Source organism: Bufo bufo, chromosome 6 (genome assembly GCF_905171765.1).
Source record: "Bufo bufo chromosome 6, aBufBuf1.1, whole genome shotgun sequence".
NCBI classification, from domain to species: Eukaryota; Metazoa; Chordata; class Amphibia; order Anura; family Bufonidae; genus Bufo; species Bufo bufo.
The window spans coordinates 197734292-197762099 of record NC_053394.1 but is presented as its reverse complement, the minus strand read 5'-3'; the positions used below and the strand labels follow the sequence as shown (position 1 = coordinate 197762099).

General features: G+C 45.2%; 1 protein-coding gene across 1 annotated transcript in view; it reads right to left on the bottom strand.

The window, feature by feature from the left end:
- Nucleotides 1-27808, bottom strand: part of C6H10orf71 (chromosome 6 C10orf71 homolog) — a 522054-nt gene that overhangs the window by 58496 nt on the left and 435750 nt on the right. The window lies entirely within an intron of this gene.

Here is a 27808-nt window from a genome sequence, read left to right as displayed (position 1 = left end):
TCCAAAGAATGCTATCAGCACCTTGTTGAATCAATGCCACGTAGAATTAAGGCAGTTCTGATGGGAAAAGGGGGTCCAACACCGTATTAGTATGGTGTTCCTAATAATTCTTTAGGTGAGTGTATATATTGCAGTTGCCTGACAGTGTGTGTCAGGCCCACAGAGTGTACTGTGCCCACTGCCAGTGCGCACCACTCATATCTGGTGGCACAGTAGCTTGCAGATAAAAAAGTAATACAATTTTTTCTCTGTAATATAATTGCAGTTGCCTGCCCGTGTGTGTCAGGCCCACAGAGTGGACTGGCGTCACTGCCAGTGCCCACCACTCATATCTGCTGGCACAGTAGCTTGCAGATAATAGAGTAATACATTTTTATCTCTGTAATATAATTGCAGTTGCCTGCCAGTGTGTGTCAGGCCCACAGACTGTACTGTGGCCACTGCCAGTGCCCGCCACCACTCATATCTGGTGGCACAGTAGCTAGCAGATAAAAAAGTAATACATTTTTTTCTCTGTAATATAATTGCAGTTGCCTGCCAGTGTGTGTCAGGCCCACAGAGTGTACTGTGCCCACTGCCAGTGCCCACCACTCATATATGTTGGCACAGTAGCTTGCAGATAATAGAGTAATACAATTTTTTCTCTGTAATATAATTGCAGATGCCTGCCCGTGTGTGTCAGGCCCACAGAGTGTACTGTGCCCACTGCCAGTGCCCACCACTCATATCTGGTGGCACAGTAGCTTGCAGATAAAAAAGTAATACATTTTTTTCTCTGTAATTTAATTGCAGTTGCCTGCCAGTGTGTGTCAGGCCCACAGAGTGTACTGTGCCCACTGCCAGTGCCCACCACTCATATCTGCTGGCACAGTAGCTTGCAGATAATAAAGTAATACATTTTTATCTCTGTAATATAATTGCAGTTGCCTGACAGTGTGTGTCAGGCCCACAGACTGTACTGTGCCCACTGCCAGTGCCCACCACTCATATCTGGTGGCACAGTAGCTTGCAGATAATAGAGTAATACAATTTTTTCTCTGTAATATAATTGCAGTTGCCTGAGAGTGTGTGGCAGGCCCACAGAGTGTACTGTGCCCACTGACAGTGCCCGCCACCACTCATATCTGGTGGCACAGTAGCTTGCAGATAAAAAAGTAATACAATTTTTTTCTCTGTAATATAATTGCAGTTGCCTGCCAGTGTGTGTCAGGCCCACAGAGTGTACTGTGCCCACTGCCAGTGCCCACCACTCATATCTGTTGGCACAGTAGCTTGCAGATAATAGAGTAATACAATTTTTTCTCTGTAATATAATTGCAGTTGCCTGCCCGTGTGTGTCAGGCCCACAGAGAGTACTGTGCCCACTGCCAGTGCCCACCACTCATATCTAGTGGCACAGTAGCTTGCAGATAAAAAAGTAATACATTTTTTTCTTTGTAATAAAATTGCAGTTGCCTGACAGTGTGTGTCAGGCCCACAGACTGTACTGTGCCCACTGCCAGTGCCCGCCACCACTCATATCTGGTGGCACAGTAGCTTACAGATAAAAAAGTAATACAATTTTTTCTCTGTAATATAATTGCAGTTGCCTGCCAGTATGTGGCAGGCCCACAGAGTGTACTGTGCCCACTGCCAGTGCCCGCCATCACTCATATCTGGTGGCACAGTAGCTTGCAGATAAAAAAGTTATACAATTTTTTCTTTATAATATAGATGCAGTTGCCTGCCAGTGTGTGTCAGGGCCACATAGTGTACTGTGCCCACTGCCACTGCCCAACACTCATATCTGGTGGCACAGTAACAGATAAAAAAGTAATACAATTTTTTCTCTGTAATATAATTGCAGTTCCCTGCCAGTGTGTGTCAGTCAAACAGAGTATACTGTGCCCACTGCCACTGCCCACCATTCATATCTGGTGGCACAGTAGCTTGCAGATAAAAAAGTAATACAATTTTTTCTCTGTAATATTATTGCAGTTCCCTGCCAGTGTGTGTCAGGCCCAGAGTATATACTGTGCTCACTACTACTGCCCACCATTCATATCTGATGGCACAGTAGCTTGCAGATAAAAAAGTAATACAATTTTTTCTCTGTAATATAATTGCAGTTGATTTCCAGTGTGTGTCAGGCCCACAGAGTGTACTGTGCCCACTGCCAGTGCCCACCACTCATATCTGGTGGCACAGTAGCTTGCACATAATAGAGTAATACAATGTTTTCTCTGTAATATAATGGCAATTGCTTGCCAGTGTGTTTCAGGCCCACAGAGTGTACTGTGCCCACTGCCAGTGCCCACCACTCATATCTGGTGGCACAGTAGCTTGCAGATAAAAAAGTAATACAAATTTTTCTCTGTAATATAATTGCATTTGCCTGCCAGTGTGTGTCAGGCCCACAGACTGTACTGTGCCCACTGCCAGTGCCCAACACTCATATCTGGAGGCACAGTAGCTTGCAGATAAAAAAGTAATACAATTTTTTCTCTGTAATATAATTGCACTTGCCTGCCAGTGTGTGTCAAGCCTACAGAGGGTACTGTGCCCACTGCCAATGCCCGCCACCACTCATATCTGGTGGCACAGTAGCTTGCAGATAATAGAGTAATACATTTTTATCTCTGTAATATAATTGCAGTTGCCTGCCAGTGTGTGTCAGGCCCACAGTGTGTACTGTGCCCACTGCCAGTGCCCGCCACCACTCATATCTGGTGGCACAGTAGCTTGCAGATAAAAAAGTAATAACATTTTTTCTCTGTAATATAATTGCAGTTGCCTGCCAGTGTGTGTCAGGCCCACAGAGTGTACTGTGCCCACTGCCAATGCCGACCACTCATATCTGTTGGCACAGTAGTTTGCAGATAAAAAAGTAATACAATTTTTTCTCTGTAATATAATTGCAGTTGCCTGCCAGTGTGTGTCAGGCCCACAGAGTGTACTGTGCTCACTGCCAGTGCCCGCCACCACTCATATCTGGTGGCACAGTAGCTTGCAGATAAAAAAATAATACAATTTTTTCGCTGTAATATAATTGCAGTTGCCTGCCAGTGTGCATCATGCCCACAGAGTGTACTGTGCCCACTGCCAGTGCCCACCACTCATATATGTTGGCACAGTAGCTTGCAGATAATAGAGTAATACAAGTTTTTCTCTGTAATATAATTGCAGTTGCCTGCCCGTGTGTGTCAGGCCCACAGAGTGTACTGTGCTCACTGCCAGTGCCCACCACTCATATCTGCTGGCACAGTAGCTTGCAGATAATAGAGTAATACATTTTTATCTCTGTAAAATAATTGCAGTTGCCTGCCAGTGTGTGTCAGGCCCACAGACTGTTCTGTGCCCACTGCCAGTGCCCGCCACCACTCATATTTGTTGGCACAGTAGCTTGCAGATAATAGAGTAATACAATTTTTTCTCTGTAATATAATTACAGTTGCCTGCCCGTGTGTGTCAGGCCCACAGAGTGTACTGTGCCCACTGGCAGTGCACACCACTCATATCTGGTGGCACAGTAGCTTGCAGATAAAAAAGTAATACATTTTTATCTCTGTAATATAACTGCAGTTGCCTGACAGTGTGTGTCAGGCGAACAGACTGTACTGTGCCCACTGCCAGTGCCCGCCACCACTCATATCTGGTGGCACAGTAGCTTGCAGATAAAAAAGTAATACAATTATTTTCTCTGTAATATAATTGCAGTTGCCTGCCAGTGTGTGTCAGGCCCACAGAGTGTACTGTGCACACTGTCAGTGCCCACCACTCATATCTGGTGGCACAGAAGCTTGCAGATAATAGAGTATTACAATTTTTTCTCAGTAATGAAATTGCAGTTGCCTGCCAGTGTGTGGCAGGCCCACAGAGTGTACTGTGCCCACTGCCAGTGCCCGCCATCCCTCATATTTGGTGGCACAGTAGCTTGCAGATAAAGAAGTAATACAATTTTTTCTCTGTAATATAATTGCAGTTGCCTGCCAGTGCGTGTCAGGCCCACAGAGTGTACTGTGCCCACTACCACTGCCCACCATTCATATCTGGTGGCACAGTAGCTTGCAGATAAAAAAGTAATACCATTTTTTCTCTGTAATATAATTGCAGTTGCCTTCCAGTGTGTGTCAGGCCCACAGAGTGTACTGTGCCCACTGCCAGTGCCCACCACTCATATCTGTTGGCACAGTAGCTTGTAGATAATAGAGTAATACAATTCTTTCTCTGTAATATAATTGCAGTTGCCTGCCAGTGTGTGGCAGGCCCACAGAGTGTACTGTGCCCACTGCCAGTGCACACCACTCATATCTGGTGGCACAGTAGCTTGCAGATAATAGAGTAATACAATTTTTTCTCAATAATATAATTGCAGTTGCCTGCCAGTGTGTGTGAGGCCCACAGAGTGTACTGTGCCCACTGCCAGTGCCCACCACTCATATCTGCTGGCACAGTAGCTTGCAGATAATAAAATAATACATTTTTATCTCTGTAATATAATTGCAGTTGCCTGACAGTGTGTGTCAGGCCCACAGACTGTACTGCGCCCACTGCCAGTGCCCGCCACCACTCATATCTGGTGGCACAGTAGCTTGCAGATAAAAAAGTAATACAATTTTTTCTCTGTAATATAATTGCAGTTCCCTGCCAGTGTGTGTCAGGCCCACAGAGTATACTGTGCCCACAACCACTGCCCACCATTTATATCTGGTGGCACAGCAGCTTGCAGATAAAAAAGTAATACCATTTTTTCTCTGAAATATAATTGCAGTTGCCTTCCAGTGTATGTCAGGCCCACAGAGTGTACTGTGCCCACTGCCAGTGCCCACCACTCATATCTGGTGGCACAGTAGCTTGCAGATAATAGAGTAATACAATGTTTTCTCTGTAATATAATGGCAATTGCTTGCCAGTGTGTGTCAGGCCCACAGAGTGTACTGTGCCCACTGCCACTGCCCACCACTCATATCTGGTGGCACAGTAGCTTGCAGATAAAAAAGTAATACCATTTTTTCTCTGTAATATAATTGCAGTTGCCTTCCAGTGTGTGTCAGGCCCACAGAGTGTACTGTGCCCACTGCCAGTGCCCACCACTCATATCTGTTGGCACAGTAGCTTGTAGATAATAGAGTAATACAATTTTTTCTCTGTAATATAATTGCAGTTGCCTGCCAGTGTGTGGCAGGCCCACAGAGTGTACTGTGCCCACTGCCAGTGCACACCACTCATATCTGGTGGCACAGTAGCTTGCAGATAATAGAGTAATACAATTTTTTCTCAATAATATAATTGCAGTTGCCTGCCAGTGTGTGTGAGGCCCACAGAGTGTACTGTGCCCACTGCCAGTGCCCACCACTCATATCTGCTGGCACAGTAGCTTGCAGATAATAAAATAATACATTTTTATCTCTGTAATATAATTGCAGTTGCCTGACAGTGTGTGTCAGGCCCACAGACTGTACTGCGCCCACTGCCAGTGCCCGCCACCACTCATATCTGGTGGCACAGTAGCTTGCAGATAAAAAAGTAATACCATTTTTTCTCTGTAATATAATTGCAGTTCCCTGCCAGTGTGTGTCAGGCCCACAGAGTATACTGTGCCCACAACCACTGGCCACCATTTATATCTGGTGGCACAGCAGCTTGCAGATAAAAAAGTAATACCATTTTTTCTCTGAAATATAATTGCAGTTGCCTTCCAGTGTATGTCAGGCCCACAGAGTGTACTGTGCCCACTGCCAGTGCCCACCACTCATATCTGGTGGCACAGTAGCTTGCAGATAATAGAGTAATACAATGTTTTCTCTGTAATATAATGGCAATTGCTTGCCAGTGTGTGTCAGGCCCACAGAGTGTACTGTGCCCACTGCCACTGCCCACCACTCATATCTGGTGGCACAGTAGCTTGCAGATAAAAAAGTAATACAATTTTTTCTCTGTAATATAATTGCAGTTGCCTGCCAGTGTGTGTCAGGCCCACAGACTGTACTGTGCCCACTGACAATGCCCGCCACCACTTATATCTGCTGGCACAGTAGCTTGCAGATAATAAAGTAATACATTTTTATCTCTGTAATATAATTGCATTTGCCTGCCAATGTGTGTCAGGCCCACAGAGTGTACTGTGCCCACTGCCAGTGCCCACCACTCATATCTAGTGGCACAGTAGCTTGCAGATAAAAAAGTAATACATTTTTTTCTTTGTAATATAATTGCAGTTGCCTGACAGTGTGTGTCAGGCCCACAGACTGTACTGTGCCCACTGCCAGTGCCCGCCACCACTCATATCTGGGGGCACAGTAGCTTGCAGATAAAAAAGTTATTAAATTTTTTTCTCTGTAATATAATTGCAGTTGCCTGCCAGTGTGTGTCAGGCCCACAGAGTGTACTGTGCCCACTGCCAGTGCCCACCACTCATATCTGGTGGCACAGTAGCTTGAAGATAAAAAAGTAATACCATTTTTTCTCTGTAATATAATTGCAGTTGCCTGCCAGTGTGTATCATGCCCACAGAGTGTACTGTGCCCACTGCCAGTGCCCACCACTCATATCTGGTGGCACAGTAGTTTGCAGATAAAAAAGTAATACAATTTTTTCTCTGTAATATAATTGCAGTTGCCTGCCAGTTTGTGTCAGGCCCACAGAGTGTACTGTGCCCACTGCCAGTGCCCACCACTCATATATGTTGGCACAGTATCTTGCAGATAATAGAGTAATACAATTTTTTCTCTGTAATATAATTGCAGTTGCCTGCCCGTGTGTGGCAGGCCCACAGAGTGTACTGTGCCCACTGCCAGTGCCCACCACTCATATCTTGTGGCACAGTAGCTTGCAGATAATATAGTAATACATTTTTATCTCTGTAATATAATTGCAGTTGCCTGCCAGTGTGTGTCAGGCACACAGACTGTTCTGTGCCCACTGCCAGTGCCCGCCACCACTCATATCTGTTGGCACAGTAGCTTGCAGATAATAGAGTAATACAATTTTTTCTCTGTAATATAATTGCAGTTGCCTGCCCGTGTGTGTCAGGCCAACAGAGTGTACTATTGCCCACTGGCAGTGCCCACCACTCATATCTGGTGGCACAGTAGCTTGCAGATAAAAAAGTAATACATTTTTTTCTCTGTAATTCAATTGCAGTTGCCTGCCAGTGTGTGTCAGGCCCACAGAGTGTACTGTGCCCACTGCCAGTGCCCACCACTCATATCTGCTGGCACAGTAGCTTGCAGATAATAAAGTAATACATTTTTATCTCTGTAATATAATTGCAGTTGCCTGACAGTGTGTGTCAGGCCCACAGACTGTACTGTGCCCACTGCCAGTGCCCGCCACTACTCATATCTGGTGGCAGAGTAGCTTGCAGTTAAAAAAGTAATACAATTTTTTCTCTGTAATATAATTGCAGTTGCCTGCCAGTGTGTGTCAGGCCCACAGAGTGTACTGTGCCCACTGACAGTGCCTGCCACCACTCATATCTGGTGGCACAGTAGCTTGCAAATAAAAAAGTAATAACATTTTTTCTCTGTAATATAATTGCAGTTGCCTGCCAGTGTGTGTCAGGCCCACAGAGTGTACTGTGCCCACTGCCAGTGCCCACCACTCATATCTGGTGGCACAGTAGCTTGCAGATAATAAAGTAATACATTTTTTTCTCTGTAATATAATTGCAGTTGCCTGACAGTGTGTGTCAGGCCCAAAGACTGTACTGTGCCCACTGCCAGTGCCCGCCACCACTCATATCTGGTGGCACAGTAGCTTGCAGATAAAAAAGTAATACATTTTTTTCTCTGTAATATAATTGCAGTTGCCTGCCAGTGTGTGTCAGGCCCACAGAGTGAATCGTGCCCACTGCCGGTGCCCACCACTCATATCTGGTGGCACAGAAGCTTGCAGATAAAAGAGTAATACAATTTTTTCTCTATAATGAAATTGCAGTTGCCTGCCAGTGTGTGGCAGGCCCACAGAGTGTACTGTGCCCACTGCCAGTGCCCGCCATCACTCATATTTGGTGGCACAGTAGCTTGCAGATAAAAAAGTAATACAATTTTTTCTCTGTAATATAATTGCAGTTGCCTGCCAGTGTGTGTCAGGCCCACAGAGTGTACTGTGCCCACTACCACTGCCCACCATTCATATCTGGTGGCACAGTAGCTTGCAGATAAAAAAGTAATATCATTTTTTCTCTGTAATATAATTGCAGTTGCCTTCCAGTGTGTGTCAGGCCCACAGAGTGTACTGTGCCCACTGCCAGTGCCCACCACTCATATCTGTTGGCACAGTAGCTTTTAGATAATAGAGTAATACAATTTTTTCTCTGCAATATAATTGCAGTTGCCTGCCAGTGTGTGTCAGGCCCACAGAGTGTACTGTGCCCACTGCCAGTGCCCACCACTCATATCTGGTGGCAGAGTAGCTTGCAGATAAAAAAGTTATACATTTTTTTCTCTGTAATATAATTGCAGTTGCCTGCCAGTGTGTGTCAGGCCCACAGAGTGTACTGTGCCAACTGCCAGTGCCCACCACTCATATCTGTTGGCACAGTAGCTTGCAGATAATAGAGTAATACAATTTTTTCTCTGTAATATAATTGCAGTTCCCTGCCAGTGTGTGTCATGCCCACAGAGTGTACTGTGCCCACTGCCAGTGCCCACCCCTCATATCTGGTGGCACAGTAGTTTTCAGATAAAAAATTAATACCATTTTTTCTCTGTAATATAATTGCAGTTGCCTGCCAGTGTGTGGCAGGCCCACAGAGTGTACTGTGCCCACTGCCAGTGCCCACCACTCATATCTGGTGGCACAGTAGCTTGCAGATAAAAAAGTTATACATTTTTTTCTCTGTAATATAATTGCAGTTGCCTGCCAGTGTGTGTCAGGCCCACAGAGTGTACTGTGCCCACTGCCAGTGCCCACCACTCATATCTGTTGGCACAGTAGCTTGCAGATAATAGAGTAATACAATTCTTTCTCTGTAATATAATTGCAGTTGCCTGCCAGTGTGTGTCATGCCCACAGAGTGTACTGTGCCCACTGCCAGTGCCCACCACTCATATCTGGTGGCACAGTAGTTTGCAGATAAAAAATTAATACAATTTTTTCTCTGTAATATAATTGCAGTTGCCTGCCAGTGTGTGGCAGGCCCACAGAGTGTACTGTGCCCACTGCCAGTGCACACCACTCATATCTGGTGGCCCAAACTGTGGATTGTATACTGAAAAGCCCACTGCCAGTGCCCACCACTCATATCTGTTGGCACAGTAGCTTGCAGATAATATAGTAATACAATTTTTTCTCTGTAATATAATTGCAGTTGCCTGCCAGTATGTGTCAGGCCCACAGAGTGTTCTGTGCCCACTGCCAGTGCCCACCACTCATATCTGTTGGCACAGTAGCTTGCAGATAATAGAGTAATACAATTTTTTCTCTGTAATATAATTGCAGTTGCCTGCCAGTATGTGTCAGGCCCACAGAGTGTACTGTGCCCACTGCCAGTGCGCAACACTCATATCTGGTGGCACAGTAGCTTGCAGATAAAAAAGTAATACCATTTTTTCACTGTAATATAATTGCAGTTGCCTGCCAGTGTGTGGCAGGCCCACAGAGTGTACTGTGCCCACTGCCAGTGCCCGCCATCACTTATATCTGGTGGCACAGTAGCTTGCAGATAAAAAAGTTATACAATTTTTTCTCTGTAATATAATTGCAGTTGCCTGCCAGTGTGTGTGAGGCCCACAGAGTGTACTGTGCCCAATGCCACTGCCCACCACTCATATCTGGTGGCACAGTAACAGATAAAAAAGTAATACAATTTTTTCTCTGTAATATAATTGCAGTTCCCTGCCAGTGTGTGTCAGTCCCACAGAGTATACTGTGCCCACTGCCACTGCCCACCATTCATATCTGGTGGCACAGTAGCTTGCAGATAAAAAAGTAATACATTTTTTTCTCTGTAATATAATTGCAGTTGCCTGCCAGTGTGTGTCAGGCCCACAGAGTATACTGTGCCCACTACCACTGCCCACCATTCATATCTGGTGGCACAGTAGCTTGCAGATAAAAAAGTAATACCATTTTTTCTCTGTAATATAATTGCAGTTGCCTTCCAGTGTGTGTCAGGCCCACAGAGTGTACTGTGCCCACTGCCAGTGCCCACCACTCATATCTGGTGGCACAGTGGCTTGCAGATAATAGAGTAATACAATGTTTTCTCTGTAATATAATGGCAATTGCTTGCCAGTGTGTGTCAGGCCCACAGAGTGTACTGTGCCCACTACCACTGCCCACAACTCATATCTGGTGGCACAGTAGCTTGCAGATAAAAAAGTAATACAATTTTTTCTCTGTAATATAATTGCAGTTGCCTGCCAGTGTGTGTCAGGCCCACAGACTGTACTGTGCCCACTGCCAGTGCCCAACACTCATATCTGGATGCACAGTAGCTTGCAAATAAAAAACTAATAACATTTTTTCTCTGTAATATAATTGCACTTGCCTGCCAGTGTGTGTCAGGCCCACAGAGTGTACTGTGCCCACTGCCAATGCCCGCCACCACTTATATCTGCTGGCACAGTAGCTTGCAGATAATAAAGTAATACATTTTTATCTCTGTAATATAATTGCAGTTGCCTGCCAGTGTGTGTCAGGCCCACAGAGTGTACTGTGCCCACTGCCAGTGCCCACCACTCATATCTGTTGGCACAGTAGCTTGCAGATAATAGAGTAATACAATTTTTTCTCTGTAATATAATTGCAGTTGCCTGCCCGTGTGTGTCAGGCCAACAGAGTGTACTGTGCCCACTGCCAGTGCCCACCACTCATATCTGGTGGCACAGTAGCTTGCAGATAAAAAAAAGTAATACATTTTTTTCTTTGTTATATAATTGCAGTTGCCTGACAGTGTGTGTCAGGCCCACAGACTGTACTGTGCCCACTGCCAGTGCCCGCCACTACTCATATCTGGTGGCACAGTAACTTGCAGATAAAAAAGTAATACAATTTTTTTCTCTGTAATATAATTGCAGTTGCCTGCCAGTGTGTGTCAGGCCCACAGAGTGTACTGTGCACACTGCCAGTGCCCGCCACCACTCATATCTGGTGGCACAGTAGCTTGAAGATAAAAAAGTAATACCATTTTTTCTCTGTAATATAATTGCAGTTGCCTGCCAGTGTGTATCATGCCTACAGAGTGTACTGTGCCCACTGCCAGTGCCCACCACTCATATCTGGTGGCACAGTAGTTTGCAGATAAAAAAGTAATAAAATTTTTTCTCTGTAATATAATTGCAGTTGCCTGCCAGTGTGTGGCAGGCCCACAGAGTGTACTGTGCCCACTGCCAGTGCCCACCACTCATATATGTTGGCACAGTAGCTTGCAGATAATATAGTAATACAATTTTTTCTCTGTAATATAATTGCAGTTGCCTGCCAGTGTGTGTCAGGCCCACAGACTGTTCTGTGCCCACTGCCAGTGCCCGCCACCACTCATATCTGCTGGCACAGTAGCTTGCAGATAATAGAGTAATACATTTTTATCTCTGTAATATAATTGCAGTTGCCTGCCAGTGTGTGTCAGGCCCACAGACTGTTCTGTGCCCACTGCCAGTGCCCGCCACCACTCATATCTGTTGGCACAGTAGCTTGCAGATAATAGAGAAATACAATTTTTTCTCTGTAATATAATTGCAGTTGCCTGCCCGTGTGTGTCAGGCCCACAGAGTGTACTGTGCCCACTGCCAGTGCCCACCACTCATATCTGCTGGCACAGTAGCTTGCAGATAATAAAGTAATACATTTTTATCTCTGTAATATAATTGCAGTTGCCTGCCAGTGTGTGTCAGGCCCACAGAGTGTACTGTGCCCACTGCCAGTGCCCGCCACCACTCATATCTGGTGGCACAGTAGCTTACAGAATTAAAAGTAATACAATTTTTTCTCTGTAATATAATTGCAGTTGCCTGCCAGTGTGTGTCAGGCCCACAGAGTGTACTCTGCCCACTGACAGTGCCCGCCACCACTCATATCTGGTGGCACAGTAGCTTGCAGATAAAAAAGTAATACAATTTTTTCTCTGTAATATAATTGCAGTTGCCTGCCAGTGTGTGTCAGGCCCACAGAGTGTACTGTGCCCACTGCCAGTGCCCACCACTCATATCTGCTGGCACAGTAGCTTGCAAATAATAAAGTAATACATTTTTATCCCTGTAATATAATTGCAGTTGCCTGACAGTGTGTGTCAGGCCCAAAGACTGTACTGTGCCCACTGCCAGTGCCCGCCACCACTCATATCTGGTGGCACAGTAGCTTGCAGATAAAAAAGTAATACAATTTTATCTCTGTAATATAATTGCAGTTGCCTGCCAGTGTGTGTCAGGCCCACAGAGTGTACTGTGCACACTGCCAGTGCCCACCACTCATATCTGGTGGCACAGAAACTTGCAGATAATAGAGTAATACAATTTTTTCTCTGTAATGAAATTGCAGTTGCCTGCCAGTGTGTGGCAGGCCCACAGAGTGTACTGTGCCCACTGACAGTGCCCGCCATCACTTATATCTGATGGCACAGTAGCTTGCAGATAAAAAAGTTATACAATTTTTTCTCTGTAATATAATTGCAGTTGCCTGCCAGTGTGTGTCAGGCCCACAGAGTGTACTGTGCCCACTGCCACTGCCCACCATTCATATCTAGTGGCACAGTAGCTTGCAGATAAAAAAGTAATAAAAATTTTTCTCTGTAATATAATTGCAGTTGCCTGCCAGTGTGTGTCAGGCCCACAGAGTGTACTGTGCCCACTGCCAGTGCCCACCACTCATATCTGCTGGAACAGTAGCTTGCAGATAATAAAGTAATACATTTTTATCTCTGTAATATAATTGCAGTTGCCTGCCAGTGTGTGTCAGGCCCAAAGACTGTACTGTGCCCACTGCCAGTGCCCGCCACCACTCATATCTGGTGGCACAGTAGCTTGCAGATAAAAAAGTAATACAATTTTTTCTCTGTAATATAATTGCAGTTGCCTGCCAGTGTGTGTCAGGCCCACAGAGTGTACTGTGCCCACTGCCACTGCCCACCATTCATATCTAGTGGCACAGTAGCTTGCAGATAAAAAAGTAATACAATTTTTTCTCTGCAATATAATTGCAGTTCCCTGTCAGTGTGTGTCAGGCCACACAGAGTATACTGTGCCCATTACCACTGCCCACCATTCATATCTGGTGGCACAGTAGCTTGCAGATAAAAAAGTAATACCATTTTTTTTTCTGTAATATAATTGCAGTTGCCTTCCAGTGTGTGTCAGGCCCACAGAGTGTACTGTGCCCACTGCCAGTGCCCACCACTCATATCTGGTGGCACAGTAGCTTGCAGATAATAGAGTAATACAATGTTTTCTCTGTAATATAATGGCAATTCCTTGCCAGTGTGTGTCAGGCCCACAGAGTGTACTGTGCCCACTGCCACTGCCCACCACTCATATCTGGTGGCACAGTAGCTTGCAGATAAAAAAGTAATACAATTTTTTATCTGTAATATAATTGCAGTTGCCTGCCAGTGTGTGTCAGGCCCACAGACTGTACTGTGCCCACTGCCAATGCCCGCCACCACTCATATCTGCTGGCACAGTAGCTTGCAGATAATAAAGTTATACATTTTTATCTCTGTAATATAATTGCAGTTGCCTGCCAGTGTGTGTCAGGCCCACAGAGTGTACTGTGCCCACTGCCACTGCCCACCACTCATATCTGTTGACACAGTAGCTTGCAGATAATAGAGTAATACAATTTTTTCTCTGTAATATAATTGCAGTTGCCTGCCCGTGTGTGTCAGGCCCACAGAGTGTACTGTGCCCACTGCCAGTGCCCACTACTCATATCTGGTGGCACAGTAGCTTGCAGAGAAAAAAGTAATACATTTTTCTCTTTGTAATATAATTGCAGTTGCCTGACAGTGTGTGTCAGGACCACAGACTGTACTGTGCCCACTGCCAGTGCCCGCCACCACTCATATCTGGTGGCACAGTAGCTTGCAGATAAAAAAGTAATACCATTTTTTCTCTGTAATATAATTGCAGTTGCCTGCCAGTGTGTGTCAGGCCCACAGAGTGTACTGTGCCCACTGCCAGTGCCCGCCACCACTCATATCTGGTGGCACAGTAGCTTGAAGATAAAAAAGTAATACAATTTTTTCTCTGTAATATAATTGCAGTTGCCTGCCAGTGTGTGTCAGGCCCACAGAGTGTACTGTGCCCACTGCCAGTGCCCACCACTCATATCTGGTGGCACAGTAGCTTGCAGATAAAAAAGTAATACCATTTTTTCTCTGTAATATAATTGCAGTTGCCTGCCAGTGTGTGTCAGGCCCACAGAGTGTACTGTGCCCACTGCCAGTGCACACCACTCATATCTGCTAGAACTGTAGCTTGCAGATAATAGAGTAATACAATTTTTTCCCTGTAATATAATTGCAGTTGCCTGCCAGTGTGTGTCAGGCCCACAGAGTGTACTGTGCCCAGTGCCAGTGCCCACCACTCATATCTGGTGGTACAGTAGCTTGCAGATAAAAAAGTAATACAATTTTTTCTCTGTAATATAATTGCAGTTGCCTGCCAGTGTGTGTCAGGCCCACAGAGTGTACTGTGCCCACTGCCAGTGCCCAACACTCATATCTGGTGGCACAGTAGCTTGCAGATAAAAAAGTAATACAGTTTTTACTCTGTAATATAATTGCAGTTGCCTGCCAGTGTGTGTCAGGCCCACAGAGTGTACTGTGCCCACTGCCAGTGCCCACCACTCATATCTGGTGGCACAGTAGCTTGCAGATAAAAAAGTAATACAATTTTTTCTCTGTAATATAATTGCAGTTGCCTGCCAGTGTGTGTCAGGCCCACAGAGTGTACTGTGCCCACTGCCAGTGCCCAACACTCATATCTGGTGGCACAGTAGCTTGCAGATAAAAAAAGTAATACATTTTTTACTCTGTAATATAATTGCAGTTGCCTGCCAGTGTGTGTCAGGCCCACAGAGTGTACTGTGCCCACTGCCAGTGCCCACCACTCATATCTGGTGGCACAGTAGCTTGCAGATAAAAAAGTAATACAATTTTTTCTCTGTAATATAATTGCAGTTGCCTGCCAGTGTGTGTCAGGCCCACAGAGTGTACTGTGCCCACTGCCAGTGCCCACCACTCATATCTGGTGGCACAGTAGCTTGCAGATAAAAAAGTAATACAATTTTTTCTCTGTAATATAATTGCAGTTGCCTGCCAGTGTGTGTCAGGCCCACAGAGTGTACTGTGCCCACTGCCAGTGCCCACCACTCGAATCTGGTGGCACAGTAGCTTGCAGATAAAAAAGTAATACAATTTTTTCTCTGTAATATAATTGCAGTTGCCTGCCAGTGTGTGTCAGGCCCACAGAGTGTACTGTGCCCACTGCCAGTGCCCACCACTCATATCTGGTGGCACAGTAGCTTGCAGATAAAAAAGTAATACAATTTTTTCTCTGTAATATAATTGCAGTTGCCTGCCAGTGTGTGTCAGGCCCACAGAGTGTACTGTGCCCACTGCCAGTGCCCACCACTTATATCTGGTGGCACAGTAGCTTGCAGATAAAAAAGTAATACAATTTTTTCTCTGTAATATAATTGCAGTTGCCTGCCAGTGTGTGTCAGGCCCACAGAGTGTACTGTGCCCACTGCCAGTGCCCACCACTCATATCTGGTGGCACAGTAGCTTGCAGATAAAAAAGTAATACCATTTTTTCTCTGTAATATAATTGCAGTTGCCTGCCAGTGTGTGTCAGGCCCACAGAGTGTACTGTGCCCACTGCCAGTGCCCACCACTCATATCTGGTGGCACAGTAGCTTGCAGATAAAAAAGTAATACAATTTTTTCTCTGTAATATAATTGCAGTTGCCTGCCAGTGTGTGTCAGGCCCACAGAGTGTACTGTGCCCACTGCCAGTGCCCACCACTCATATCTGGTGGCACAGTAGCTTGCAGATAAAAAAGTAATACAATTTTTTCTCTGTAATATAATTGCAGTTGCCTGCCAGTGTGTGTCAGGCCCACAGAGTGTACTGTGCCCACTGCCAGTGCCCACCACTCATAACTGGTGGCACAGTAGCTTGCAGATAAAAAAGTAATACAATTTTTTCTCTGTAATATAATTGCAGTTGCCTGCCAGTGTGTGTCAGGCCCACAGAGTGTACTGTGCCCACTGCCAGTGCCCACCACTCATATCTGGTGGCACAGTAGCTTGCAGATAAAAAAGTAATACCATTTTTTCTCTGTAATATAATTGCAGTTGCCTGCCAGTGTGTGTCAGGCCCACAGAGTGTACTGTGCCCACTGCCAGTGCCCACCACTCATATCTGGTGGCACAGTAGCTTGCAGATAAAAAAGTAATACAATTTTTTCTCTGTAATATAATTGCAGTTGCCTGCCAGTGTGTGTCAGGCCCACAGAGTGTACTGTGCCCACTGCCAGTGCCCACCACTCATATCTGGTGGCACAGTAGCTTGCAGATAAAAAAGTAATACAATTTTTTCTCTGTAATATAATTGCAGTTGCCTGCCAGTGTGTGTCAGGCCCACAGAGTGTACTGTGCCCACTGCCAGTGCCCACCACTCATATCTGGTGGCACAGTAGCTTGCAGATAAAAAAGTAATACAATTTTTTCTCTGTAATATAATTGCAGTTGCCTGCCAGTGTGTGTCAGGCCCACAGAGTGTACTGTGCCCACTGCCAGTGCCCACCACTCCTATCTGTGGCACAGTAGCTTGCAGATAAAAAAGTAATACAATTTTTTCTCTGTAATATAATTGCAGTTGCCTGCCAGTGTGTGTCAGGCCCACAGAGTGTACTGTGCCCACTGCCAGTGCCCACCACTCATATCTGGTGGCACAGTAGCTTGCAGATAAAAAAGTAATACAATTTTTTCTCTGTAATATAATTGCAGTTGCCTGCCAGTGTGTGTCAGGCCCACAGAGTGTACTGTGCCCACTGCCCACCACTCATATCTGGTGGCACAGTAGCTTGCAGATAAAAAAGTAATACATTTTTTCTCTGTAATATAATTGCAGTTGCCTGCCAGTGTGTGTCAGGCCCACAGAGTGTACTGTGCCCACTGCCAGTGCCCACCACTCATATCTGGTGGCACAGTAGCTTGCAGATAAAAAAGTAATACAATTTTTTCTCTGTAATATAATTGCAGTTGCCTGCCAGTGTGTGTCAGGCCCACAGAGTGTACTGTGCCCACTGCCAGTGCCCACCACTCATATCTGGTGGCACAGTAGCTTGCAGATAAAAAAGTAATACAATTTTTTCTCTGTAATATAATTGCAGTTGCCTGCCAGTGTGTGTCAGGCCCACAGAGTGTACTGTGCCCACTGCCAGTGCCCACCACTCATATCTGGTGGCACAGTAGCTTGCAGATAAAAAAGTAATACAATTTTTTCTCTGTAATATAATTGCAGTTGCCTGCCAGTGTGTGTCAGGCCCACAGAGTGTACTGTGCCCACTGCCAGTGCCCACCACTCATATCTGGTGGCACAGTAGCTTGCAGATAAAAAAGTAATACAATTTTTTCTCTGTAATATAATTGCAGTTGCCTGCCAGTGTGTGTCAGGCCCACAGAGTGTACTGTGCCCACTGCCAGTGCCCACCACTCATATCTGGTGGCACAGTAGCTTGCAGATAAAAAAGTAATACAATTTTTTCTCTGTAATATAATTGCAGTTGCCTGCCAGTGTGTGTCAGGCCCACAGAGTGTACTGTGCCCACTGCCAGTGCCCACCACTCATATCTGGTGGCACAGTAGCTTGCAGATAAAAAAGTAATACAATTTTTTCTCTGTAATATAATTGCAGTTGCCTGCCAGTGTGTGTCAGGCCCACAGAGTGTACTGTGCCCACTGCCAGTGCCCACCACTCATATCTGGTGGCACAGTAGCTTGCAGATAAAAAAGTAATACAATTTTTTCTCTGTAATATAATTGCAGTTGCCTGCCAGTGTGTGTCAGGCCCACAGAGTGTACTGTGCCCACTGCCAGTGCCCACCACTCATATCTGGTGGCACAGTAGCTTGCAGATAAAAAAGGAATATAATTTTTTCTCTGTAATATAATTGCAGTTGCCTGCCAGTGTGTGTCAGGCCCACAGAGTGTACTGTGCCCACTGCCAGTGCCCACCACTCATATCTGGTGGCACAGTAGCTTGCAGATAAAAAAGTAATACATTTTTTTCTCTGTAATATAATTGCAGTTGCCTGCCAGTGTGTGTCAGGCCCACAGAGTGTACTGTGCCCACTGCCAGTGCCCACCACTCATATCTGGTGGCACAGTAGCTTGCAGATAAAAAAGTAATACAATTTTTTCTCTGTAATATAATTGCAGTTGCCTGCCAGTGTGTGTCAGGCCCACAGAGTGTACTGTGCCCACTGCCAGTGCCCACCACTCATATCTGGTGGCACAGTAGCTTGCAGATAAAAAAGTAATACAATTTTTTCTCTGTAATATAATTGCAGTTGCCTGCCAGTGTGTGTCAGGCCCACAGAGTGTACTGTGCCCACTGCCAGTGCCCACCACTCATATCTGGTGGCACAGTAGCTTGCAGATAAAAAAGTAATACAATTTTTTCTCTGTAATATAATTGCAGTTGCCTGCCAGTGTGTGTCAGGCCCACAGAGTGTACTGTGCCCACTGCCAGTGCCCACCACTCATATCTGGTGGCACAGTAGCTTGCAGATAAAAAAGTAATACAATTTTTTCTCTGTAATATAATTGCAGTTGCCTGCCAGTGTGTGTCAGGCCCACAGAGTGTACTGTGCCCACTGCCAGTGCCCACCACTCATATCTGGTGGCACAGTAGCTTGCAGATAAAAAAGTAATACAATTTTTTCTCTGTAATATAATTGCAGTTGCCTGCCAGTGTGTGTCAGGCCCACAGAGTGTACTGTGCCCACTGCCAGTGCCCACCACTCATATCTGGTGGCACAGTAGCTTGCAGATAAAAAAGTAATACAATTTTTTCTCTGTAATATAATTGCAGTTGCCTGCCAGTGTGTGTCAGGCCCACAGAGTGTACTGTGCCCACTGCCAGTGCCCACCACTCATATCTGGTGGCACAGTAGCTTGCAGATAAAAAAGTAATACAATTTTTTCTCTGTAATATAATTGCAGTTGCCTGCCAGTGTGTGTCAGGCCCACAGAGTGTACTGTGCCCACTGCCAGTGCCCACCACTCATATCTGGTGGCACAGTAGCTTGCAGATAAAAAAGTAATACAATTTTTTCTCTGTAATATAATTGCAGTTGCCTGCCAGTGTGTGTCAGGCCCACAGAGTGTACTGTGCCCACTGCCAGTGCCCACCACTCATATCTGGTGGCACAGTAGCTTGCAGATAAAAAAGTAATACAATTTTTTCTCTGTAATATAATTGCAGTTGCCTGCCAGTGTGTGTCAGGCCCACAGAGTGTACTGTGCCCACTGCCAGTGCCCACCACTCATATCTGGTGGCACAGTAGCTTGCAGATAAAAAAGTAATACAATTTTTTCTCTGTAATATAATTGCAGTTGCCTGCCAGTGTGTGTCAGGCCCACAGAGTGTACTGTGCCCACTGCCAGTGCCCACCACTCATATCTGGTGGCACAGTAGCTTGCAGATAAAAAAGTAATACAATTTTTTCTCTGTAATATAATTGCAGTTGCCTGCCAGTGTGTGTCAGGCCCACAGAGTGTACTGTGCCCACTGCCAGTGCCCACCACTCATATCTGGTGGCACAGTAGCTTGCAGATAAAAAAGTAATACAATTTTTTCTCTGTAATATAATTGCAGTTGCCTGCCAGTGTGTGTCAGGCCCACAGAGTGTACTGTGCCCACTGCCAGTGCCCACCACTCATATCTGGTGGCACAGTAGCTTGCAGATAAAAAAGTAATACAATTTTTTCTCTGTAATATAATTGCAGTTGCCTGCCAGTGTGTGTCAGGCCCACAGAGTGTACTGTGCCCACTGCCAGTGCCCACCACTCATATCTGGTGGCACAGTAGCTTGCAGATAAAAAAGTAATACAATTTTTTCTCTGTAATATAATTGCAGTTGCCTGCCAGTGTGTGTCAGGCCCACAGAGTGTACTGTGCCCACTGCCAGTGCCCACCACTCATATCTGGTGGCACAGTAGCTTGCAGATAAAAAAGTAATACAATTTTTTCTCTGTAATATAATTGCAGTTGCCTGCCAGTGTGTGTCAGGCCCACAGAGTGTACTGTGCCCACTGCCAGTGCCCACCACTCATATCTGGTGGCACAGTAGCTTGCAGATAAAAAAGTAATACAATTTTTTCTCTGTAATATAATTGCAGTTGCCTGCCAGTGTGTGTCAGGCCCACAGAGTGTACTGTGCCCACTGCCAGTGCCCACCACTCATATCTGGTGGCACAGTAGCTTGCAGATAAAAAAGTAATACAATTTTTTCTCTGTAATATAATTGCAGTTGCCTGCCAGTGTGTGTCAGGCCCACAGAGTGTACTGTGCCCACTGCCACTGCCCACCACTCATATCTGGTGGCACAGTAGCTTGCAGATAAAAAAATTATAAAAAAAATTCTCTGTAATATAATTGCAGTTGCCTGCCAGTGTGTGACAGGCCCACAGAGTGTACTGTGCCCACTGCCACTGCCCACCACTCATATCTGATGGCACAGTAGCTTGCAGATAACAAACTAATACAATTTTTTCTCTGTAATATAATTGCAGTTGCCTGCCAGTGTGTGTCAGGCCCACAGAGTGTACTGTGCCCACTGCCAGTGCCCGCCACCACTCATATCTGGTGGCACAGTAGCTTGAAGATAAAAAAGTAATACCATTTTTTCTCTGTAATATAATTGCAGTTGCCTGCCAGTGTGTGTCAGGCCCACAGAGTGTACTGTGCCCACTGGCAGTGCCCACCACTCATATCTGGTGGCACAGTAGCTTGCAGATAAAAAAGTAATACCATTTTTTCTCTGTAATATAATTGCAGTTGCCTGCCAGTGAGTGTCAGGCCCACAGAGTGTACTGTGCCCACTGCCAGTGCCCACCACTCATATCTGTTGGCACAGTAGCTTACAGATAATAGAGTAATACAATTTTTTCTCTGTAATATAATTGCAGTTGCCTGCCAGTGTGTATCATGCCCACAGAGTGTACTGTGCCCACTGCCAGTGCCCACCACTTATATCTGGTGGCACAGTAGTTTGCAGATAAAAAAGTAATACAATTTTTTCTCTGTAATATAATTGCAGTTGCTTGCCAGTGTGTATTATGCCCACAGAGTGTACTGTGCCCACTGCCAGTGCCCAACACTTATATATGGTGGCACAGTAGTTTGCAGATAATAGAGTAATACAATTTTTTCTCTGTAATATAATTGCAGTTGCCTGCCAGTGTGTGTCAGGCCCACAGAGTGTACTGTGCCCACTGCCAGTGCCCACCACTCATATCTGGTGGCACAGTAGCTTGCAGATAAAAAAGTAATACATTTTTTTCTCTGTAGTATAATTGCAGTTGCCTGCCAGTGTGTATCAGGCCCACAGAGTGTACTGTGCCCACTTCCAGTGCCCAACACTCATATCTGGTGGCACATTAGCTTGCAGATAAAAAAAGTAATACAATTTTTTCTCTGTAATATAATTGCAGTTGCCTGCCAGTGTGTGTAAGGCCCACAGAGTGTACAGTGCCCACTGCCAGTGCCCACCACTCATATCTGGTGGCACAGTAGCTTGCAGATAAAAAAGTAATACATTTTTTTCTCTGTAATATAATTGCAGTTGCATGCCAGTGTGTGTCAGGCCCACAGAGTGTACTGTGCCCACTGCCACTGCCCATCACTCATATCTGATGGCAAAGTAGCTTGAAGATAAAAAAGTAATACAATTTTTTCTCTGTAATATAATTGCAGTTGCCTGCCAGTGTGTGTCAGGCCCACAGAGTGTACTGTGCCCACTGCCAATGCCCACCACTCATATCTGGTGGCACATTAGCTTGCAGATAAAAAAGTAATACAATTTTTTCTCTGTAATATAATTGCAGTTGCCTGCTAGTGTGTGGCAGGCCCACAGAGTGTACTGTGCCCACTGCCAGTGCACACCACTCATATATGCTAGAACTGTAGCTTGCAGATAAAAAAGTAACACCATTTTTTCTCTGTAATATAATTGCAGTTGCCTGCCAGTGTGTGTCAGGCCCACAGAGTGTACTGTGCCCACTGCCAGTGCCCGCCACCACTCATATCTGGTGGCACAGTAGCTTGAAGATAAAAAAGTAATACCATTTTTTCTCTGTAATATAATTGCAGTTGCCTGCCAGTGTGTGTCAGGCCCACAGAGTGTACTGTGCCCACTGGCAGTGCCCACCACTCATATCTGGTGGCACAGTAGCTTGCAGATAAAAAAGTAATACCATTTTTTCTCTGTAATATAATTGCAGTTGCCTGCCAGTGTGTGTCAGGCCCACAGAGTGTACTGTGCCTACTGCCAGTGCCCACCACTCATATCTGTTGGCACAGTAGCTTACAGATAATAGAGTAATACAATTTTCTCTCTGTAATATAATTGCAGTTGCCTGCCAGTGAGTATCATACCCACAGAGTGTACTGTGCCCACTGCCAGTGCCCACCACTTATATCTGGTGGCACAGTAGTTTGCAGATAAAAAAGTAATACAATTTTTTCTCTGTAATATAATTGCAGTTGCCTGCTAGTGTGTGGCAGGCCCACAGAGTGTACTGTGCCCACTGCCAGTGCACACCACTCATATATGCTAGAACTGTAGCTTGCAGATAAAAAAGTAATACCATTTTTTCTCTGTAATATAATTGCAGTTGCCTGCCAGTGTGTGTCAGGCCCACAGAGTGTACTGTGCCCACTGCCAATGCCCGCCCACCACTCATATCTGGTGGCACAGTAGCTTGAAGATAAAAAAGTAATACCATTTTTTCTCTGTAATATAATTGCAGTTGCCTGCCAGTGTGTGTCAGGCCCACAGAGTGTACTGTGCCCACTAGCAGTGCCCACCACTCATATCTGGTGGCACAGTAGCTTGCAGATAAAAAAGTAATACCATTTTTTCTTTGTAATATAATTGCAGTTGCCTGCCAGTGTGTGTCAGGCCCACAGAGTGTACTGTGCCCACTGCCAGTGCCCACCACTCATATCTGTTGGCACAGTAGCTTACAGATAATAGAGTAATACAATTTTTTCTCTGTAATATAACTGCAGTTGCCTGCCAGTGTGTATCATACCCACAGAGTCTACTGTGCCCACTGCCAGTGCCCACCACTCATATCTGGTGGCACAGTAGTTTGCAGATAAAAAAGTAATACAATTTTTTCTCTGTAATATAATTGCAGTTGCCTGCCAGTGTGTGTCAGGCCCACAGAGTGTACTGTGCCCACTGCCAGTGCCCGCCACCACTCATATCTGCTGGCACAGTAGCTTGAAGATAAAAAAGTAATACCATTTTTTCTCTGTAATATAATTGCAGTTGCCTGCCAGTGTGTGTCAGGCCCACAGAGTGTACTGTGCCCACTACCAGTGCCCACCACTCATATCTGGTGGCACAGTAGCTTGCAGATAAAAAAGTAATATTATTGTTTCTCTGTAATATAATTGCAGTTGCCTGCCAGTGTGTGTCAGGCCCACAGAGTGTACTGTGCCCACTGCCAGTGCCCACCACTCATATCTGTTGGCACAGTAGCTTGCAGATAATAGAGTAATACAATTTTTTCTCTGTAATATAATTGCAGTTGCCTGCCAGTGTGTATTATGCCCACAGAGTGTACTATGGCCACTGCTAGTGCCCACCACTCATATCTGGTGGCACAGTAGCTTGCAGATAATAGAGTAATACAAATTTTTCTCTGAATTATAATTGCAGTTGCCTTCCAGTGTGGGTCAGGCCCACAGAGTGTATTGTGCCCACTGCCACTGCCCACCACTCATATCTGGTGGCACAGTAGCTTGCAGATAAAAAAATTATTAAAAAAATTCTCTGTAATATAATTGCAGTTGCCTGCCAGTGTGTGTCAGGCCCACAGAGTGTACTGTGCCCACTGCCAGAGCCAAACACTCATATCTGGTGGCACAGTAACTTGCAGATAAAAAAGTAATACAATTTTTTCTCTGTAATATAATTGCAGTTGCATGCCAGTGTGTGTCAGGCCCACAGAGTGTACTGTGCCCACTGCCACTGCCCACCACTTATATCTGGTGGCACAGTAGCTTGCTGATAAAAAAATTAATACAATTTTTTCTCTGTAATATAATTGCAGTTGCCTGCCAGTGTGTGTCAGGCCCACAAAGTGTACTGTGCCCACTGCCAGTGCCCAACACTCATATTTGTTGGCACAGTAGCTTGCAGATAAAAAAGTAATACAATTTTTTCTGTAATGTAATTGCAGTTGCCTGCCAGTGTGTGTCAGGCCCACAGAGTGTACTGTGCCCACTGCCAGTGCCCACCACTCATATCTGTTGGCACAGTAGCTTGCAGATAATAGTGTAATACAATTTTTTTTCTTTAATATAATTGCAGTTGCCTGCCAGTGTGTGTCAGGCCCACAGAGTGTACTGTGCTCACTGCCAGTGCCCACCATTCATATCTGGTGGCACAGTAGCTTGCAGATAAAAAAGTAATACAATTATTTCTCTGTAATATAATTGCAGTTGCATGCCAGTGAGTGTCAAGCCCACAGAGTGTACTGTGCCCACTGCCACTGCCCACCACTCATATCTGGTGGCACAGTAGCTTGCAGATAAAAAAATTATAAAAAAATTTCTCTGTAATATAATTGCAGTTGCCTGCCAGTGTGTGTCAGGCCCACAGAGTGTACTGTGCCCACTGCCTGTGCCCAACACTCATATCTGGTGGCACAGTAGCTTGCAGATAAAAAAAGTAATACAATTTTTTCTCTTTAATATAATTGCAGTTGCCTGCCAGTGTGTGTTAGGCCCACAGAGTGTACTGTGCCCACTGCCACTGCCCACCACTCATATCTGGTGGCACAGTAGCTTGCAGATAATAGAGTAATACATTTTTTTTCTCTGTAATATAATTGCAGTTGCCTGCCAGTGTGTGTCAGGCCCACAGAGTATACTGTGCCCACTGCCAGTACCCAACACTCATATTTGGAGGCACAGTAGCTTGCAGATAAAAAAGTAATACAATTTTTTCTCTGATATATAATTGCAGTTGCCTGCCAGTGTGTGTCAGGCCCACAGAGTGTACTGTGCCCACTGCCAGTGCCCGCCATCACTCATATCTGGTGGCACAGTAGCTTGCAGATAAAAAAGTAATATTTTATTTTTTCTGTAATATAATTGCAGTTGCCTGCCAGTGTGTGTCAGGCCCACAGAGTGTACTGTGCCCACTGCCAGTGTGCACCACTCATATCTGGTGGCACAGTAGCTTGCAGATAAAAAAGGAATATAATTTTTTCTCTGTAATATAAATTCAGTTGCCTGCCACTGTGTGTCAGGCCCACAGAGTGTACTGTGCCCAGTGACAGTGCGCACCATTCATATCTGGTGGCACAGTAGCTTGCAGATAATAGAGTAATACATTTTTTTTCTCTGTAATATAATTGCAGTTGCCTGCCAGTGTGTGTCAGGCCCACAGAGTGACTGTGCCCACTGCCATTGCCCACCACTCATATCTGGTGGCACAGTAGCTTGCTGATAAAAAAATTAATACAATTTTTTCTCTGTAATATAATTGCAGTTGCCTGCCAGTGTGTGTCAGGCCCACAGAGTGTACTGTGCCCACTGCCAGTGCCCAACACTCATATCTGGTGGCACAGTAGCTTGCAGATAAAAAAGTAATACAATTTTTTCTCTGTAATATAATTGCAGTTGCCTGCCAGTGTGTGTCAGGCCCACAGAGTGTACTGTGCTCACTGCCAGTGCCCACCACTCATATCTGGTGGCACAGTAGCTTGCAGATAAAAAAGTAATACAATTATTTCTCTGTTATATAATTGCAGTTGCCTGCCAGTGTGTGTCAGGCCCACAGAGTGTACTGTGCCCACTGCCAGTGCCCGCCACCACTCATATCTGGTGGCACAGTAGCTTGCAGATAAAAAAGTAATACCATTTTTTCTCTGTAATATAATTGCAGTTGCCTGCCAGTGTGTGTCAGGCCCACAGAGTGACTGTGCCCACTGCCATTGCCCACCACTTATATCTGGTGGCACAGTAGCTTGCTGATAAAAAAATTAATACAATTTTTTCTCTGTAATATAATTGCAGTTGCCTGCCAGTGTGTGTCAGGCCCACAAAGTGTACTGTGCCCACTGCCAGTGCCCAACACTCATATCTGTTGGCACAGTAGCTTGCAGATAAAAAAGTAATACAATTTTTTCTCTGTAATGTAATTGCAGTTGCCTGCCAGTGTGTGTCAGGCCCACAGAGTGTACTGTGCCCACTGCCAGTGCCCGCCACCACTCATATCTGCTGGCACAGTAGCTTGAAGATAAAAAAGTAATACCATTTTTTCTCTGTAATATAATTGCAGTTGCCTGCCAGTGTGTGTCAGGCCCACAGAGTGTACTGTGCCCACTACCAGTGCCCACCACTCATATCTGGTGGCACAGTAGCTTGCAGATAAAAAAGTAATATTATTGTTTCTCTGTAATATAATTGCAGTTGCCTGCCAGTGTGTGTCAGGCCCACAGAGTGTACTGTGCCCACTGCCAGTGCCCACCACTCATATCTGTTGGCACAGTAGCTTGCAGATAATAGAGTAATACAATTTTTTCTCTGTAATATAATTGCAGTTGCCTGCCAGTGTGTATTATGCCCACAGAGTGTACTATGGCCACTGCTAGTGCCCACCACTCATATCTGGTGGCACAGTAGCTTGCAGATAATAGAGTAATACAAATTTTTCTCTGAATTATAATTGCAGTTGCCTGCCAGTGTGGGTCAGGCCCACAGAGTGTACTGTGCCCACTGCCACTGCCCACCACTCATATCTGGTGGCACAGTAGCTTGCAGATAAAAAAATTATTAAAAAAATTCTCTGTAATATAATTGCAGTTGCCTGCCAGTGTGTGTCAGGCCCACAGAGTGTACTGTGCCCACTGCCAGAGCCAAACACTCATATCTGGTGGCACAGTAACTTGCAGATAAAAAAGTAATACAATTTTTTCTCTGTAATATAATTGCAGTTGCATGCCAGTGTGTGTCAGGCCCACAGAGTGTACTGTGCCCACTGCCACTGCCCACCACTTATATCTGGTGGCACAGTAGCTTGCTGATAAAAAAATTAATACAATTTTTTCTCTGTAATATAATTGCAGTTGCCTGCCAGTGTGTGTCAGGCCCACAAAGTGTACTGTGCCCACTGCCAGTGCCCAACACTCATATTTGTTGGCACAGTAGCTTGCAGATAAAAAAGTAATACAATTTTTTCTGTAATGTAATTGCAGTTGCCTGCCAGTGTGTGTCAGGCCCACAGAGTGTACTGTGCCCACTGCCAGTGCCCACCACTCATATCTGTTGGCACAGTAGCTTGCAGATAATAGTGTAATACAATTTTTTTTCTTTAATATAATTGCAGTTGCCTGCCAGTGTGTGTCAGGCCCACAGAGTGTACTGTGCTCACTGCCAGTGCCCACCATTCATATCTGGTGGCACAGTAGCTTGCAGATAAAAAAGTAATACAATTATTTCTCTGTAATATAATTGCAGTTGCATGCCAGTGAGTGTCAAGCCCACAGAGTGTACTGTGCCCACTGCCACTGCCCACCACTCATATCTGGTGGCACAGTAGCTTGCAGATAAAAAAATTATAAAAAAATTTCTCT